Consider the following 14,492-nt stretch of genomic DNA (forward strand, 5'->3'; position numbering starts at 1 on the left):
TATCAGAGGTCTTTACTCAGACTATACGCTGGGGTACTTTACAGAGTTACAGTAGATACTGATTCTTACCAGTCGATTTAGATAGTGTTGATAATGGAACACAATTCAGAGAACAGGGAGAGTGAGAGGGACAGAGAATCAGAGACACAGATAGACTGATATAAACAGAGAGAAAGGTATACAGATATATAGAATGGCAGAAGGGTAAAGAGGGAGACAGAGAGAGAAAAATAGAGAGAGGTGGTTGTTTCTGAAGTTCTCAGTCTCCCAGGAGATGCAGTGTGGATTTCCCCCACAAAGCTCCCTAAAATGCAGGAGCCTTGGGGGTACAGAACTTTCTCTCTTAATTGTCTGCTCAACAATACTCCTCTCAGTGCTGCAAAATGCTGAATAATTTAGATATACTGGAACTGGTAAACTGAAAGAGTGGCCCCAATCCAGTGCCCAAACTGTCTTACTGGTATTCATGCATTTTTCATACATTTCTTTGTGGCAATAGACTGACTTCCTGGTATGACAAATGCTAATCACAAGCTAAAGCAAGAAGACAATTTCAACTAAGAGATTGTCCTAAACATTTCTGAAATAATCCTTTAACCCTAACACACACTTGAGTAAATCTCTATCCACACTAGTCCATTCTCCACCAAAGGCCTGTGCATCACAGAAACAGGTCCCCTTCATTATAGCCCCTTGACATCCGTGTGTGTGTGGGTTTGTGCGTGTGTGTGTGTGTGCGTGCATGCATGTGGGTGCGTGTGAGCGTGCGTGTGTGTGTGTGAATAGGGATGTGAAAACTGCACTATACAGTCAGGATGAGTGAGCTATATCCTTCCCCTGTGTCAATCCAGGGGCCTTCACACGACCACAGAGCCACAGGGGCCTGCTCCTATAAAGAGACACATCATGGACCAGGGCAAAACAGCATTTCCAACGAGCAGGAAGAGGGAAGTGTTCAGCTAGAGTGAGTATTGCTTCCCCATTCCTGAGACTGGCATGGTGGAGCATACTGTACACAGTTGAAGTCAGACGTTTACATACACCTTAGCCAAATACATTTAAACTCAGTTTTTCACAATTCCTGACATTTAATCCTAGTAAAAATGCCCTGTCTTAGGATCACCACTTTATTTTAAGAATGTGAAATGTCAGAATAATAGTAGAGAGAATGATTTATTTCAGCTTTTATTTCTTTCATCACATTCCCAGTGGGTCAGAAGTTTACATAAAGGATATATATTAGTACTTGGTAGCATTGCCTTTAAATTGTTTAACTTGGGTCAAACATTTCGGGTAGCCTTCCACAAGCTTCCCACCATAAGTTGGGTGAATTTTTGCCCATTCCTCCTGACAGAGCTGGTGTAACCGAGTCAGGTTTGTAGGCCTCCTTGCTCACACATGCTTTTTCAGTTCTACCCACAAATGTTCTATAGGATTAAAGTCAGGGCTTTGTGATGGCCACTCCAATACCTTGACTTTGTTGTCCTTAAGCCATTTTGCCACAACTTTGGAAGTATGCTTGGGGTCATTGTCCATTTGGAAGACCCATTTGCGACCAAGCTTTAACTTCCTGACTGATGTCTTGAGATGTTGCTTCAATACATCCACATAATTTTCTATCCTCATGATGCCATCTATTTTGTGAAGTGCACCAGTACCTCCTGCAGCAAAACACCCCCACAACATGATGCTGCCACCCTCCTGCTTCACGGTTAGGATGGTGTTCTTCGGCTTGCAAGCCGCCCCTTTTCCTCCAAACATAACGATGGTCATTGTTTCTTCAGACCAGAGGACATTCTCCAAAAAGTACAATCTTTGTCCCATTTGCAGTTGCAAACCGTAGTCTGGCTTTTTCATAGGGGTTTTGGACCAGTGCCATCTTCCTTGCTGAGCGGCCTTTCAGGTTATGTCGATATAGGACTTGTTTACTGTGGATATAGATACTTTTGTACCTGTTTCCTCCAGCATCTTCACAAGGTCCTTTGCTGTTGTTCTGGGATTGATTTGCTCTTTTCGCACCAAAGTACGTTCATCTCTAGCAGACAGAACACATCTCCTTCCTGAGCGGTATGACGGCTGTGTGGTCCCATGGTGTTTATACTTGCATACTATTGTTTATACAGATGAACGTGGTACCATCAGGCGTTTGGAAATTGCTCCCAAGGATGAACCAGACTTGTGGAGGTCTATAATTATTTTTCTGAGGTCTTGGCTGATTTCTTCTGATTTTCCCATGATTTCAAGCAAAGAGGCACTGAGTTTGAAGGTAGGCCTTGAAATACATCCACAGGTACACCTCCAATTGACTCAAATGATGTCAATTAGCCTATCAGAAGCTTCTAAAGCCATGACATCCTTTTCTGGAATTTTCCAAGCTGTTTAAAGGCACTGTCAATTTAGTGTATGTAAACTTCTGACCCACTGGAATTGTGATACAGTGAATTATAAGTGAAATAATCTGTCTGTAAACAATTGTTGGAAAAATTACTTGTGTCATGCACAAAGTAGATGTCCTAACCGACTTGCCAAAACTATAGTTTGTTAACAAGAAATTTGTGGAGTGGTTGAAAAAGAAAAACGAGTTTTAATGACTCCAACCTAAGTGTATGTAAATTTCCGACAATAATGTAGGTTTAGGACTGAATTTAGTTATAAAAAAAACACAGGTAAACCAGAGTGTGATGACTTGGTTAGGCTCACCGAGGCAGTGAAAATAGCTTTAAGGTGATGGTGGAATTAGAATAGGTCAGACTATGCAAAACAGAGGCTCCCTTGTGATGAGAGAGTACTAGACTGCCGCAGTGCTTGTATTGATAGAGACTAAAATAGTAATAGACAGTGATAGGACTTTCGGTTTTTCACCCTGATTCTACATTTTGGTACGTTACAGCCTTATTCTAAAACTGATTAACTAAAAAAAATTCCATATCAAGCTACACACAATACCCCACAATGATGAAGCAAAAACAGGTTTTTGAATGTTTTGCTAATTTATTACAAATTAAAACAAAAATACCTTATTTACATAAGTATTCAGACCCTTTGCTATGAGACTCAAAGTTGAGCTCAGGTGCATCCTGTTTCAATCCTTGAGATGTTTCAAATATTTGATTGGAGTCCACCTGTTGTAAATTCAATTGATTGGACATGATTTGGAAAGGCACACACCTGTCCATATAAGGTCCCACAGTTGGCAGTGCATGTCAGAGCAAAAACCAAGCCATGAAGTCGAAGGAATTGTCCGTAGAGCTCCGAGACAGGATTGTGTCGAGGCACAGATCTGGGGAAGGGTACCAAAAAATGTCTGCAGCATTGAAGGTCTCCAAGAACACAGTGGCCTCCATCATTCTTAAATGGAAGAAGTTTGAAATCACCAAGACTCTTCCTAGAGCTGGCCGCCCAGCCAAACTGAGCAATCGGGGGAGAAGGGCCTTGGTCAGGGAGGTGACCAAGAACCCAATGGTCACTCTGACAGAGCTCTAGAGTTCCTCTGTGGAGATGGGAGAACCTTCCAGAAGGACAACCATTTCTGTAGCACTCCACCAATCAGGCCTTTATGGTAGAGTGGCCAGATGGAAGCCATTCCTCAGTAAAAGGCACATGACTGTCTGCTTGGAGTTTGCCAAAAGGCACCTAAAGGACTCAGACCATGAAAAACAAGATTCTCTGGTCTGATGAAACCAAAATTGAACTCTTTGGCCTGAATGCCAAGCGTCACGTCTGAAGGAAACCTGGAACCATCCCTATGGTGAATTGTGGTCATGGCAGCATCATGCTGTGGGGATGTTTTTCAGCGGCAGGGACTATGAGACTGGTCAGGATCGAGGGAAAGATGAACGGAGCAAAGTACAGAGAGATCCTTGATGAAAACCTGCTCCAGAGCGCTCAGGACCTCAGACTGGGGCAAAGGTTCACCTTCCAACAGGACAACAATCTTAAGCACACAGCCAAGACAACGCAGGTGTGGCTTCGGGACAAGTCTCTGAATGTCCTTGAGTGGCCCAGCCAGAGCCTGGACTTGAACCCAATCGAACATCTGGAGAGACCTGAAAATCGCTGTGCAGCAACGGTCCCCATCCAGCTTGACAGAGCTGAGAGGATCCGTAGAGAAGAATGGGAGAAACTCCCCAAATACAGGTGTGCCAAGCTTGTAGCGTCATACCCAGGAGGAATCTAGGCTGTAATCACTGCCAAAGGATCTTCAACAAAGTACTGTGTAAAGGGTCTGAATACTTATGTAAATGTGATAATATTATTTTTATATACACATTTTCGAAAATTCCTAAAAACCTGTTTTTGCTTTGTCATTAAGGGGTATTATGTGTAGATTGAGGAAAAAAACGATATAATACATTTTATAATACAGTAACAAAATGTGAAGTAAAGTAACAAAATGTGGAAAAAGTCAAGTGGTCTGAATACTTTCCGAATGCAGTGTATATCCTGGTGTTTCCCCCTGTTGCATGTCAGTGTGGTTGTATTGAAAGAGGAGGGCTGGAAAGAGGAAGTGTTATTCTAGGCCCAGCTGAGAGACAACATTAAAGGTTCTCTCATCAAGAAGAGGGCATCCCCACTCCCTCTCACTCTCCTCGCTGTCTGACTTATTTTTACCATGTCTCACCATAAGCACATTATATAACAACACACCTGCAGATTTTTCACTTTGAAACTCTCAGTCCTATTTCTTATACCTCACGTCAGGACAGTGATGTTCAGCTTGACCTGCACCTATTACAATGTACAGGAAATGCACCGGAAAATAACTGTTGTCTATAGCTTATTTTCAAACCAAGGTGAACAGTGGAGCAAACTAAAGGTGAAAACATTCAGCAACTCTTGGATAGATTAATGACCATCAAAAATACAGAGTATTATGTCTGTCTGACTGGCTGCATGGTAACTTGAATCAAAGGCACTGTTTAGTTACAGCATTGGACACATGCAACAGGAGATCTGCAGATGCCTGGTGAGAATGTATGAATGGGCATATATAGAGATGTGTTGTTATTTCAGTAGGAACAAAACCTAATCTTGTATTTACAGTGAAGTTTCATAAGTGACTATCTGTGGTGAGCCACCCTGGATTCTCTCAACCAATAACACGTCACTCTCAGCAGCTGTTATGGGCGGCAGGTAGCCTAGTGGCTAGAGCGTTGGACTAGTAACCGAAATGTTGCAAGATCGAATCCCTGAGCTGACAAGGTAAAAATATGTTGGTTTGCCCCTGAACAAGGCAGTTAACCCACTGTTCCTAGGCTGTCACTGTAAATAAGAATTGTTCTTAACTGACTTGCCTAGTTAAGTAAAGGTTAAATTTAAATTTAAAAATAGTTAGCAAACAAACCCTGAATGGAGACTTGCTCTCAGACTGAAACCCAATCCATGACTACTATCCAGTCAAGTGGCCACATTCCTGTAGCAGGAGGGTGGCTTGTAAAAGGAATTAATATATTAGACAATGCTTGAAATAAACTCAAAGGGCTGCAGTGGAATTTACGGTTCTTTTCGTGCACATACTACTTATAACCAAATATAACTGCATTGTATCACCTTTGATATATAAAAAAAATGATATGATATAAAGTCATACAACATAGAGTGCATTCGGAAAGTATTCAGACCCCTTGACTTTTCCACGTTGTTATGTTACAGTCTTATTCTAAAATTGATTCAATTGTATTTTGTCGCCACTAGAGATTCTGGGTTCGAGTCCAGGATCTGTCGCAGCAGGCCGTGACCGGGAGATCCATGGGGCGCCGCACAATTGGCCCAGCGTTGTCCGGGTTAGGGAGGGTTTGGCCGGCAGGGATGTCCTTGTCCCATCGCGCACTAGCGACTCCTGTGGCAGGCTGGGCGCATTGCACGCTGACATGGTCGCCAGGTGCACAGTGTTTCCTCTGACACATTGGTACGGCTGGCTTTCGGGTTAAGTGGGTATTGTGTCAAGAAGCATTGTGGCTTGGTTGGGTCGTGTTTCGGAGGACACACGGATCTCGACCTTCGCCTCTCCTGAGTCTGTATGGGAGTTGCAGCGATGAGACAAGACTGTAACTACCAATTGGATACCACAAAATTGGGGGTAAAAGTAAAAAAAAATATATAGATATATATTATATATATATATCTATGTATATAAAAATATTTTTTCCCCTTCATCAATCTACACACAAATGTATGACAAATAAAAAACGGAAATATCACCTTAACGTACAGTTGAAGTTGGAAGTTTACATAGACATTAGCCAAATACATTTAAACTACATTTTTCACAATTCCTGACATTTAATCCTAGTAAAAATTCCCTGTTTTAGGTAATTTAGGATAACCACTTTATTTTAAGAATGTGAAATGTCAGAATAATAGTAGAGAGAATGATTTATTTCAGCTTTTATTTCATTCATCACATTCCCAGTGGGTCAGAATACACAGACATACACTCAATTAGTACTTGGTAGCATTGCCTTTAAAGTGTTTAACTTGAGTCAACCGTTTCGAGTAGCCTTCCACAAGCTTCCAAAATCAGTTGGGTGAATTTTGGCCCATTCCTCCTGACAGAGCTGGTGTAACTGAGTCAGGTTTGTAGGCCTACTTGCTCGCACACGCTTTTTCAGTTCTGCCCACAAATTGTCTATGGGATTAAGGTCAGGGCTTTGTGATGGCCACTCTAATACCTTGACTTTGTTGTCTTAAGCCATTTTGCTACAACTTTGGAAGTATGCTTGGGGTCATTGTCCATTTGGAAGACACATTTACAACCAAGCTTTAACTTCCTGACTGATGTCTTGAGATGTTGCTTCAATATATCCACATAATTTTCTTTCCTCATGATGCCATCTATTTTGTGAAGTGCACCAGTCCCTCCTGCAGCAAAGCACCCCCAGAACATGATGCTGCCACCCCCCTGCTTCACAGTTGGGATGGTGTTCTTCGGCTTGCAAGCCCCCCCCTTTTTCCTTCAAACATAACGATGGTCATTAAGGCCAAACAGTTCTATTTTTGTTTCATCAGACCAGAGGACATTTCTCCAAAAAGTACGATCTTTGTCCCCATGTGCAGTTGCAAACCATAGTCTGGCTTTTTCATGGGGGTTTTGGAGCAGTGGCTTCTTCCTTGCTGAGCGGCTTTTCAGGGTATGTCGATATAGGACTCGTTGTACTGTGGATATAGATACTTTTGTACCTGTTTCCTCCATCATCTTCACAAGGTCCTTTGCTGTTGTTCTGGGATTGATTTGCACTTTTCGCACCAAAGTACGTTCATCTCTAGGAGACAGAACGCGTCTTCTTCCTGAGCGGTATGACGGCTGCATAGTCCCATTGTCATGACTTCTGCCAAAGTCGATGCCCCTCCTTGCTCGGGTGGTGCTCGGCGGTCGACGTCACCGGTCTTCTAGCCATCATTGATCAGTTTTTCATTTTCCATTGGTTTTGTCTTGTCTTCCTACACACCTGTTTCCAATCCAATTAATCATGTTGTGTATTTAACCCTCTGTTTCCCCTCATGTCCTTGTCGGTGATTGTTTGTGATGTTATGTTACGTGTATCAGTGTGCGGCGGGTATACCATTTATTTTGTACTTTGGTTTTGGAGTTAGTTGTTTTATTAAATACTCCATATTAACCAACTTGGTTTCTCCTGCGCCTGACTTCCCTGCCACCTACATACACGAATATGACACCCATGGTGATTATACTTGCCTACTTTTGTTTGTACAGATGAACATGGTACCTTCAGGCATTTGGAAATTGCTCAATGATGAACCAGACTTGTGGAGGTCTACAATTTTTTCTGAGGTCTTGGCTGATTTCTTTTGATTTTCCCATGATGTCAAACAAAGAGGCACTGAGTTTGAAGGTAGGCCTTGAAATACATGAACAGGTACACCTCCAATTGACTCAAATTATGTCAATTAGCCTATCAGAAGCTTCTAAAGCCATGACATCATTTTCTGGAATTTTCCAAGCTGTTTAAAGGCACAGTCAACTTAGTGTATGTAAACTTCTGACCCTCTGGAATTGTGATACAGTGAATTATAAGTGAAATAATCTGTCTGTAAACAATTGTTGGAAAAATTACTTGTGTCATGCACAAAGTAGATGTCCTCACCGACTTGCCAAAACTATAGTTTGTTTCCAAATGATGTTAAACCAATTGAATTTACCACAAGTGGACTCCAATCAAGTTGTAGAAACATCTCAAGGATGATCAATGGAAACAGGATGCACCTGAGCTCAATTTCGAGTCTCATGGCAAAGGGTCTGAATACTTATGTAAATCATGTATTTGTTTTTTATTTTTAATACATTTGCAAAAATGTTGTTTTTTTTTAAAGTTTTTGCTTTGTTGTTATGGGGTATTGTGTGTAGAGTTATGAGGGAAAAAAGTTATTTAATCAATTTTAGAATAAGGCTGTAATGTAACAAAATGTGGACAAAGCGAAGGGGTCTTAATATTTAAATGCACTGTAGATCACTGATACATACAGTTGCATTTTAAAGGGCATTTGTCTTGTAGGCCATGCCTGTAATCCCCTGAAGTTCCCTGGTTTATGGATGTATTGTGCAATATCAATGCAATGAAAGGACCAACAGAATAGTGACTACAGTTGACACTGGTTACAATGCTAACAAAGCAACAAAGTAGTCTGGCTAGTTTTCCATAGAGGAATTTCCACTCATGGATATTCATTTACATAAGACACACATCTGAATGAAATTCTAAAGAAACCAGCTAAATGGAATGTTACAGGTGTATTGACGTGAGTAAATGATGGGTCATTCATTCCCCCGCAATGTAATCTTACTGGTGATTTTGATACATTATAATTAGCCGACATGCTTTCCCAAACCCAGTCCCAAATCAATTCATATCTAGGTATAAATATCCAAAACAAAACTCCAGAACAAGGTGGATGGCATTTCAACTTCAGTGAGGCGTTCTATCTACACGCCTGTTGTCAAAATAGAAATCGATGCTGATCTCTCTGTATAAGAGTCAGATTGATTTAATACATGTTTGTCATACATCCTATTATGTCTTGACCCTGACACAGTTTGATTGCTAACTTCAGTGTGAGAGCGAAATTGCCTGCTTTGTTTGTTTCATCATCAGTTGGTGACAAGATTGTTTCGCAGACTAACTTTCACTTTCAGACTGGCGTTTGTCATCGCGTAACACCCATTATTATACCAAACCAATGAGTTGGATACACATACATGCATTTTAATATTAAAGTACCGTCGGAAATACCATGTTAAATTAATCTCCTCCTCCTCTCTGTCCAGGGAAACTCCCTCTATCTGACATCATGACGCCTATAAAAATTCTTGTGCCCAGCAATGTACCTGGAAACAATTACAAAAACACTTAGTAGTACACTTCCATTGTATGACAGAAGTACGTGGCTCAGCATTAACGATGCAAAGGTAATATTTTTCATATTTGCACGTGAGGTAAACAGATATGTTCTCGCAATATGCAGACTAGAAGGCTAGTTATAGTTACTGATAACAGTTACCGTAAAATAGAGTTAGGAATGGATATTCCAATGAGCTCGGCTATGCTTACTAGTGATTGTAGTGTGCTTCTACTGTAAAAACCATGGTACCCTACCGATTGAATTGATTGTTGAATGTATAGTGCAATGATACAGTCTCTCTCCCTCTCTCCTTTCACTCTCTCTGTAAAATTAACAAGTGCTCTTCCATTGACAATTCGCTCACCAATGTTTCAGCCACTGTCTCTTTTCTGAAGTATGTATCTGCTTCCTCTCTGTACGTTCCAGCCGCAACCCCAAACCTCAGTTTGCGGACTGGCTGATAGAACAGGTGTGGACCGGGCAATACGCCGGGTTGTATTTTGTGGGCAACAACAAGTTCAGAGTCCCGTGGAAACACATCTCTAGGAAGGACTGCTGCGAGGACGACAGTAAAATATTCAGGGTAAGGCTTACATTGTGGAAGGTAGTGCTTTGAAGAGTTTCAAGGAAATAGAGGCTGTGGTTTGATTGCAAACTGCAGGTCTTGAGTCAAGGTATTGTAATGTTATACAAATATATTATTAACTTGTTATGACACTTCAATTCGCCTTTCATCATTGTTATATTGACAGGTTTGGTCAGTTGGCATTATTTTGCCTCCTAGCTACAGGATATTTCAGAAATTAAACTTCCAAATTCTTTGGTGGTTACAGGCATGGGCAGTGGTCAGTGGTAAAATCAACACGCATCCCAATGACAAGGCAAAGTGGAAGACTAACTTCCGCTGTGTACTGAACAACCTGACCAAGCGTTTCATGATGGTGGAAGACCACTCCAAGGACTCAGACGACCCCCATAAAGTCTACCTGATTATCAACAATGAGTGTATGATCGATACGGCTTTTGTAATGTATCTAAAGTGTCACAAGACTGTGTTAGCCCACTGTGCTAAAGCCTAAGCCAAGCTCAGTTAGCCAACGCAAGTCTCCTCTTGCCCCAACTTTAATTTGATTATGTCTTCTTGTTACAGCTAACTATGGGAGCCCACACATAGAGGAAATTGCTGTGGAGGACTATGACATTGACATCCACAGCTCTCTCACCTCTACAGGCTACACCCCCCCAGGCATGGAGGTACAGCAATATTACATCTATATTGAACTAGGAGCTGGTTGTCCAATTCTGCCCTCCTAGAAAGCACTATTCTATTTATTCTGTTCTATTCTCACTTGTTTAGTATTTTTTGAGGACAAATTCATTATCAAACCATTTCAAATCTGTGAATGTATTTTTTTCTCCAAACAGCATGATAATCTACTCAAGCTTGTGAACACCTTAGACCTGAACCAACATACTGGTACAGCACACCTCCCACCTGTAGAAAGTCAACCCCTTACAATGGGTTGTTTATTACTCACACACAAAAAGTATATTTTTTTCTTGAGAAAGCTTTCTTATGAGATAAGAGACCAGTTTTCTCAAATCTCCCTTTTTTTCTTCTCCACAGAGGAGTGGGCAGAGAACTATATACACACACACCACCCAGTGGTACCAGAAGACTGCTACCCCTTCCAGCCTCTAACAGAGCCCCAGCCAGTCTCCCAGAACCACTCACCACCACCAGTCCCAGTACCAATACAGCAGCCATACGACCACGGTATGCAAGGTCCATACATCCACAAGTCAATAAAAAAGGAAAAATACATACGTAGAAGTTGTTGTTGTTATTGTGTAAATACCGTTTTACCATGTAGTTCTAGTCATTTCTGTAGCGTAAAAATAAAGTGAATTTCAGTCATGTAGTAAAATGTGACCTATTTGATGAACTCTCCCATCTCCCTACAGTTAACCAGGATGCCCTGCTCAACCTGCCTGCTGCCCAGCCGTCTCTCTGTGACCTGGAGATCACCATCTCCTACAGGAGGAGAGAGATGCTGAAGACCCAGGTGTCAGGCCCCCTGGTTCAGCTCCACTACCAGTGTGATATCCCTGAGCCCAACGCCCAGACCCTCTGCTTCCCTAGCACTGACGGCCTGCTAGACCACAAACAGGTAGGGGTGCTGCTACTATTCACCTGCACTACTATCTGGCGTTCTGTGTACATACCTGTGGTATTCCAATGTGTGTCTTTGTTGTATACAAGTGAAACTGACTGGTCATTCACTAGCAATGCACATAGCATTAAGAAACACTAACAACAAGTCTTAGCAACATGACAAGCAAAAACTATTTTTAAATCCCAGACTAACTTCTCTGTACCTCTTTCTTCCTCTGCCTTCATTTCCACCAGATTGAATACACCAACCGCATCCTAGGGAGCGTCCAAAGGGGTCTTCTCCTGGAGGTACGAAACATGGGTATCTATGGTTACCGGCAGGACAAATGCCATGTGTTCTCCAGTACTAGTGACCCCAGAGAGGCACACCCTGAACCCAGGAAGATGCCCCAAAATGAAATGGTACAACTGTTGAGCTTCGACAAGTACATGACTGGTAAGTTTGGCTCACCGGATTACACAAAGACAATGAAGACCGCTATGAAGAATCAGCTCCCACACACACACACACACACACACACACACACACACACACACACACACACACACACACACACACACACACACACACATATCTCTCAGAGACAGACACAAAGCAGTATAATGCTATCCTCTGTCCATTTGTCTAATGTCAGTGTTTTGACATCTATGAACCCATTTAGATCTGATAGCATTTAAGGAGAACAGAGGAGGCTCTCCTGACTATACCATCCACATGTGCTTTGGAGAGAAGTTCCCAGACGGAAAACCCCTGGAGAAGAAACTCATCATTGTCAAGGTAAAAATCTCTCTCTCTTGAGCTTTAACCATCAAGGCAACAGCCAGCTTAGAGTAACATAGAACAAATTGGTTATGAACTAATATTTATTGTGTGTAATCTAATGCAATTACTGCATATGTCTTTTTTTTTATAAATCTCTTCTCTCTAAATATTTTCCTCTCCCTACCCCTCCACTCTCCTCTACTTTCCTCTCGTCCCACCTTCTCTCCGTTTCCCCTTCGCTTCCCAGGTGGTTCCCTTGATCTGTCGTCACTTCCACGAGGTGGCCCAGGGGAGGGGGCGTCTTCCCTCCAGAACGACAACATCAGCCTGCAGATCTCCCACCACAACAGCCTGATGGAGCTTATCAGTGCCACCTGGCCCGACGGCCCAGAGCACACCATGGGGCAATACTTCTAGACCACCAATCGTACCACATCTCCACCCACCAACCCACCCAGCCTATCTAGGACTAGTACTAAATAGACCTCTGGGTCTGTCCCAATCACGCACTTTGGGCCTATCCCAAATTGGTCCTATGGTTGTGTCCCTAACCCTGGTTGTGTTACTTTACTCTACTTCTAGACCAAGACTGGTATCTAATAGACCTCAGCTAGGTCTTGTTTATTTAACTGGTCCATTACTCTACTGATTAGCTATATCACTAATTTAATATTCCCTCAGGAAAAACATTTTTACAAAAAGTATATATGACGCAATTATTTGTAAATTATCTGATCTGTAATTATATGTACAATTCAAATGTGTAGATATTTGAAAGTGTTGGTCAATTTCTTCAACAAATGATCAGGTCTATATAATTATCAAACATACATTAGTAATGGAACGGAAACAGACTCTTTGTTTAAGTATTAAAAAAATACTCCTTTAGTAATACAATTTGTAGGCAGAAGTTGGTACAGAGTACAGTATAACAGTATATGATAGTTTCTCCCCAAGTTCTGCAAAATGTCTAAGACATGCTGTAACTCATATAGCCTCCCCAATCCCCCTTACGTAACTTTCCCTAGCAACAACATTTTAATAAATCTAACCTCCCCCTGACAGCAGGAACCATCTTATCAGCAAGTAAAAACTCAGAAGTGGATTTGACCGAAACTTGACCTTTCATCACAAGTATAGGGTCATGACAAGGTGAACGAGTAAGCATCTTCTGACAGGTGGCTGGTTTCATCAGGTCTGTGGCAGCTTTGTGTTTTCAGAAAACCAGATAACCACGGTGGGATCCAGACAGGAGGAGTCTGAATGTAGATGCCTTCTGATAATGTCTGAAGGTCACAACACTCAAAACAGGTTTTAACACACACACAGAGGTCTCCTGAAGAGGAGACCTTACAGTTTATCATAACATAATTTATTAACCCTTTAAAAGGTATAAGGCCTTGGCTTAACCCTCTTTAAAAGTCAGACAAATGTTGATAGTGTTACATTATTCTGATGATGAATCTATGTATCATATTGCTATCAGTGTGTAATGCACTAGGCGAGGCCATTCTTCTCTTGTTAGGTTAACAGAGAATATGACATTGTTTTACAACTGTTTGTGGGATAGGTATTTAATAAGTGAACATCAAATCAGCCTGTCAGTATTGAGTGTCTCATTTAGTGGTCTGTTCTCTTCTACTGAAGAATTCCCAGCTTCTGTCCCTGTGGGCCACACTTTAAACCTGTCTTGGTCGCTCAATCCTTCAGTCTGTTTTCTCTTATTATTTTTTCTTGAAAAATGTATTTTATTGTATTGAAACTCAGCAAACAACTATTTTATTGTCATTGAACAGCACATTGTATAGTATGCAAAATAGGACCAATAAACTCTTTATTAGGTAAACCTGGTTCATCCCTTGTTTCATTTTACCTTTATTTAACTCGGCAAGTCAGTTAAGAACAAATTCTTATTTACAATGATGGCCTACCCCTGCCAAACCCTAACCCGGACGGCGCTGGGTCAATTGTAGGCCACCCTATGCTTCCAAATCATGGCCGGTTGTGATACAGCATGGAATCAAACCAGGATCTGTAGTAATGCCTCTAGCACTGAGATAAAGTGCCTTAAACCGCTGCGCCACTCGGGAACCCCAACGTTGTTTTACATGACATGACAAATGCTTCTGTCTCAATGCAATCTCTACAACAGTTATTTATGGGATGTTTACTGTTTATTGCTTACTTTAGTACTGT

General features: G+C 41.6%; 1 pseudogene across 1 annotated transcript; it reads left to right on the forward strand.

Annotated features, from left to right (window-relative positions):
- Positions 1-9,200: 9,200 nt before the first annotated feature.
- On the forward strand, positions 9,201-14,142 carry LOC123728114 (interferon regulatory factor 8-like; annotated as a pseudogene). Its single transcript, XR_006759954.1, has 10 exons — positions 9,201-9,424; positions 9,784-9,940; positions 10,191-10,362; positions 10,508-10,611; positions 10,783-10,834; positions 10,985-11,134; positions 11,323-11,528; positions 11,768-11,969; positions 12,196-12,311; positions 12,544-14,142. The product of XR_006759954.1 is annotated as an interferon regulatory factor 8-like (transcript).
- Positions 14,143-14,492: the final 350 nt, after the last annotated feature.

Source organism: Salmo salar, chromosome ssa17, assembly GCF_905237065.1.
Source record: "Salmo salar chromosome ssa17, Ssal_v3.1, whole genome shotgun sequence".
NCBI lineage: Eukaryota > Metazoa > Chordata > Actinopteri > Salmoniformes > Salmonidae > Salmo > Salmo salar.